Genomic DNA, 6,387 nt, shown 5'->3' with positions numbered 1-6,387 from the left:
ATTGTAGAGCCTACGACTTAAGCATAGGGGACGACACTCGTCCTTTCTCTTTCTTCTGCCGTGGTCGAGCTTTAAGTCTTAACTTCATACCTTACAACTCAGGCAAGAACTCCTTCTTTGACTGATTCATCTTGGACACCTTCAAGATCATGTCAAGGTACGTGCTCATTTGAAAGTACTATTAAGCGTTTTGATCTATCCTTATAGATCTTGATGCTTATTGTTCAAGTAGCCTAATCCAGGTTTTCCATTGAAAAACAGTTTTCAAATAACCCTATATGCTTTCTAGAAATTCTACATCATTTCTGATCAACAATATGTCAAGAACATATACTCATCAGAAATTCTATAGTGCTCCCACTCACTTCTTTGGAAATACAAGTTTCTCATAAACTTTGTATAAACCCAAAATCTTTGATCATCTCATCAAAGTGTACATTCCAACTCCGAGATGCTTACTCCAGTCCTTAGAAGGATCGCTGGAGCTAGCGTACCTTTTAGCATCCTTAGGATCGACAAAACTTTTCTGATTGTATCACATACAACCTTTCCTTACGAAAACTGGTAAGGAAACTCGTTTTGACATCCATCTGCCAGATTTCATAAATGCAGCTAATGCTAACATGAACCCGACGGACTTAAGCATCGCTACGGATGAGAAAATCTCATCGTAGTCAACTCCTTGAACTTGTGAAAAACTTTTCGTCACAAGTCGAGCTCCATAGATGGTTACATTACCATCCACGTCCGTCTTCTTCTTAAAGATCCATTTATCTCAATGACTTGCCGATCATCGGGCAAGTCCACCAAAGTCCATGCTTTGTTCTGATACATGGATCCTATCTCGGATTTCATGGCTTCTAACCATTTGTAGGAATTTGGGCCCACCATCACTTCTCCATAGTTCGTAGGTTCATTTTTGTCTAGCAACATGACCTTCAAGACAGGATTACTGTACCACTCTGAAGTAGTACGTATCCTTGTCACCCTACGAGGTACGGCAGTGACTTGATCTGAAACTTCATGATCACTATCATAAGCTTCCACTTCAATTGGTGTAGGTGCCACGGGAACAACTTCCTGTGCCCTGCTACACACTTGTTGAAGTGATGGTTCAATAACCTCATCAAGTCTCCACCATCCTCCCACTCAACTTTTCGAGACAAACCTTTTCTCGAGAAAGGACCCGATTCAAGAAACAATCCATGTTGCTTTCGGATCTGAATTAGGAGGTATACGCAACTGTTTTGGGTGTCCTATGAAGATGCATTTTATCTGCTTTGGGTTCGAGCTTATCAACCTGAAACTTTTTCACATAAGCATCGCAGCCCCAAACCTTTAAGAAACGACAACTTAGGTTTCTCTAAACCATAATTCATACGGTGTCATCTCAACGGATTTACGTGGTGCCCTATTAAAGTGAATGCGGTTGTCTCTAATGCCTAACCCCCGAACAATAGTGGTAATTCGATAAGAGACATCATGGTACGCACCATATCCAATAGGGTGCAACTATGATGTTCGGACACACCATCACACCATGGTGTTCCAGGCGGTATTTATTGCGAAAAAATTTCCACAATGTCTTAATTGTGTGCCAAAACTCGTAACTCAGATATTCATCTCTATGATCGTATCATAGACATTTTATCCTCTTGTCACAATGATCTTCTACCTCACACTGAAATTACTTGAACCATTCAATAATTCAGACTTGTGTTTCATCAAGTAAATATTCTCGACATCTACTCGAATCATCTGTGAAGTAAGAATCATAATGATATTCACTGCATGCCTCAGCACTCATTGGACTGCACACATCAAAATGTGTTTGCTTCCAACAAGTTGCTATCTTGTTCCATTTTACTGAAACCGAGGCTTTTCAGTCATCTTGCCTATGTGGTATGATTTGCATATCTCAAATGATTCAAAATCAAGTGAGTCCAACCGATCCATTTGCATGGAGTTTCTTCATGCATATACACCAATAGACATGGTTCGCATGTCTCAAACTTTTCAAAAACGAGTGAGCCCAAAGATCCATCAACATGGAGCTTCTTCATGTGTTTTATACCGATATGACTTACGTGGCAGTGCCACAAGTAGGTGGTACTATCATTACTATCTTTTGGCATGAACATGTGTATCACTACGATCGAGATTCAATAAACCATTCATTTTAGGTGCAAGACCATTCAAGGTATTATTCAAATAAACAGAGTAACCATTATTCTCCTTAAATGAATAACCGTATTGCGATAGACATAATCCAATCATGTCTATGCTCAACGCAAACACCAATCTCGATGGTAGAGGGAGCGTGCAATGCTTGATCATATCAACATTGGAAACACTTCCAACACATATCGTCAGCTCACCATTAGCTAGTCTCCGTTTATTCCGTAGCCTTTATTTCGAGTTACTAACACTTAGCAACTGAACCGGTATCTAATACCCTGGTGCTACTAGGAATACTAGTAAAGTACACATTAACATAATGTATATCCAATATACTTCTATCGACCTTGCCAGCCTTCTCATCTACCAAGTATCTAGGGTAATTCTGCTCCAGTGTTTGTTCCCCTTATTACAGAAGCACTTAGTCTCGGGTTTGGGTTCAACCTTGGGTTTCTTCACTAGAGCAGCAGCTGATTTGCCGTTTCATGAAGTATCCCTTCTTGCCCTTGCCCTTCTTGAAACTAGTGGTTTCATCAACAATTGATGCTCCTTCTTGATTTCTACTTTAGCGATGTCAAACAACGCGAATACCTCAAGGATCATCATATCTATCCCTGATATGTTATAGTTCATCACAAAGCTCCTGCAGCTTGGTGGCAATGACTTTGGAGAAACATCACTATCTCAAATGGAAGATTAACTCCCACTTGATTCAAGTGATTGTTGCACTCAGACAATCTGAGCACAAGCTCAACGATTGAGCTTTTCTCCGTTAGTTTGCAGGTTAAGAAAATCGTCGGAGGTCTCATACCTCTTGACGTGGGCACGAGCCTGAAATCCCAATTTCAGCCCTCGAAACATCTCATATGTTCCGCGACATTTCGAAAAACGTCTTTGATGCCTCAACTCTAAACCGTTTCACTGAACTATCACGTAGTTATCAAAACGTGTATGTCTGATGTTCACAACATCCACAAACGACATTTGGGGTTCAGCACACTGAGTGGTGCATTAAGGACATAAGCTTTCTACTGTCCGCATAATTGCTACTGTCAACTTTCAACTATATTTTCTCTAGGAACATATCTAAACAGTAGAACTAGAGCGTGAGCTTACGACATAATTTGCAAAAGGTCTTTTGACTATGTTCAAGATAATTAAGTTCATCTTATGAACTCCCACTCAGATAGACATCCCTTTGGTCATCTAAGTGATCACATGATCCGACTCAAACTAGGCCGTGTCCGATCATCACGTGAGACGGACTAGTCATCATCGGTGAACATCTTCATGTTGATTGTATCCACTATACGACTCATGCTCGACCTTTCGGTCTCCGTGTTCCGAGGCCATGTCTGTACATGCTAGGCTCGTCAAGTTAACCCTAAGTGTATTGCTGTGTAAATCTGTCTTACACCCGTTGTATGTGAACGTAAGAATCCATCACACCCGATCATCACGTGGTGCTTAGAAGCGACGAACTGTAGCAACGGTGCACAGTTAGGGGAGAACACTTCTTGAAATTGTTGTAAGGGATCATCTTATTTACTACCGTCGTCCTAAGTAAACAAGATGCATAAACATAATAAACATCACATGCAATTATATAGTAGTGACATGATATGGCCAATATCATATAGCTCCATTGATCTCCATCTTCGGGGCTCCATGATCATCATCGTCACCGGCATGACACCATGATCTCCATCATCATGATCTCCATCATCGTGTCTCCATGAAGTCGTCTCGCCAACTTATTACTTCTACTACTATGGCTACCGGTTAGCAATAAAGTAAAGTAATTACATGGCGTTGTTCAATGACACGCAGGTCATACAATAAATTAAGACAACTCCTATGGCTCCTGCCGGTTGTCATACTCATCGACATGCAAGTCGTGAATCCTATTACAAGAACATGATCAATCTCATACAACACATATCATTCATCACATTCTTGTTGGCCATATCACATCACAAAGCATACCCTGCAAAAACAAGTTAGACGTCCTCTAATTGTTGTTGCATGTTTTACGTGGCTGCTATGGGTTTCTAGCAAGAACGTTTCTTACCTACGCAAAACCACAACGTGATATGTCAATTGCTATTTACCCTTCATAAGGACCCTTTTCATCGAATCCGTTCTGACTAAAGTGGGAGAGACTGGCACCCGCTAGCCACCTTATGCACCAAGTGCATGTCAATCGGTGGAACCTGTCTCACGTAAGAGTACGTGTAAGGTCGGTCCGGGCCGCTTCATCCCACAATACCGTCGAAACAAGATTGGACTAGTAACGGTAAGCATATTGAGCAACATCAACGCCCACAACTACTTTGTGTTCTACTCGTGCAAAGAATCTACGCAATAGACCTAGCTCATGATGCCACTGTTGGGGAACGTAGTAGAAATTCAAAAATTTTCCTACGTATCACCAAGATCTATCTATGGAGAAACCAGCAACGAGTAGAAAGAGAGTGCATCTACATACCCTTGTAGATCGCTAAGCGGAAGCGTTCAAGTGAACGGGGTTGATGGAGTCGTACTCGCCGTGATTCAAATCACCGATGATCAAGTGCCGAACGGACGGCACCTCCGCGTTCAACACACGTACAGCCCGGTGACGTCTTCCACGCCTTGATCCAGCAAGGAGAGAGGGAGAGGTTGAGGAAGACTCCATCCAGCAGCAGCACAACGGCATGGTGGTGATGGAGGAGCGTGGCTATCCTGCAGGGCTTCGCCAAGCACCTACGGGAGAGGAGGAGGTGTCACGGGAGGGAGGGAGGCGCCAAGGGCTCAGGTATGGATGCCCTCCCTCCCCTCCACTATATATAGGGGCAAGGGAGAGGGGGGAGGCGCAGCCTTGCCCCTTTCTCCAAGAAAGGGGTGCGGCCAAGAGGGGGGGAGGAGTCCATCCTCCCCAAGGCACCTCGGAGGTGCCTTCCCCCTTGAGGACTCTTCCCTCTAGGGTTCCCTAGGCGCATGGGCCTCTTGGGGCTGGTGCCCTTGGCCCATGTAGGCCAAGGCGCACCCCCTACAGCCCATGTGGCCCCCCAAGGCAGGTGGCCCCACCCGGTGGGCCCCCGGGACCCTTCCGGTGGTCCCGGTACAATACCGATGACCCCGAAACTTGTCCCGATGGCCGAAACAGGACTTCCTATATATAAATCTTTACCTCCGGACCATTCCGGAACTCCTCGTGACGTCCGGGATCTCATCCGGGACTCCGAACAACATTCGGTTACCACATACAAGCTTCCTATATAACCCTAGCGTCATCGAACCTTAAGTGTGTAGACCCTACGGGTTCGGGAGACATGCATACATGACTGAGACGTTCTCCGGTCAATAACCAACAGCGGGATCTGGATACCCATGATGGCTCCCACATGTTCCACGATGATCTCATCGGATGAACCACGATGTCAAGGACTTAATCAATCCCGTATACAATTCCCTTTGTCTAGCGGTATTGTACTTGCCCGAGATTCGATCGTCGGTATCCTTATACCTTGTTCAATCTCGTTACCGGCAAGTCTCTTTACTCGTTCCGTAACACATCATCCCGTGATCAACTCCTTGGTCACATTGCGCAAATGATGATGTCCTACCGAGTGGGCCCAGAGATACCTCTCCGTTTACATGGAGTGACAAATCCCAGTCTCGATCCGCATAAAACAATAGATACTTTCGGAGATACCTGTAGTGCACCTTTATAGTCACCCAGTTACGTTGTGACGTTTGATACACCCAAAGCACTCCTACGGTATCCAGGAGTTACACGCTCTCATGGTCGAAGGAAGAGATACTTGACATTGGCAAAGCTCTAGCAAACGAACTACACGACCTTTTGTGCTAGGCTTAGGATTGGGTCGTGTCCATCACATCATTCTCCTAATGATGTGATCCCGTTATCAACGACATCCAATGTCCATAGCCAGGAAACCATGACTATCTGTTGATCACAACGAGCTAGTCAACTAGAGGCTCACTAGGGACATATTGTGGTCTATGTATTCACACGTGTATTACGATTTCCGGATAATACAGTTATAGCATGAATAAAAGACAATTATCATGAACAAGGAAATATAATAATACTTTTATTATTGCCTCTAGGGCATATTTCCAACACTCAGGTCACCCGAAGGTCTCGAATTCTCGATGAGGTACAAGCGGCAGCTAATGGTAGCGGGGAGGAGATGTGGTGGG

The sequence above is a fragment of the Triticum dicoccoides genome, chromosome 7A (assembly GCF_002162155.2).
Source record: "Triticum dicoccoides isolate Atlit2015 ecotype Zavitan chromosome 7A, WEW_v2.0, whole genome shotgun sequence".
NCBI classification, from domain to species: domain Eukaryota; kingdom Viridiplantae; phylum Streptophyta; class Magnoliopsida; order Poales; family Poaceae; genus Triticum; species Triticum dicoccoides.
The sequence above is the reverse complement of the archived record's forward strand: the minus strand, read 5'-3'. Positions refer to the sequence as shown.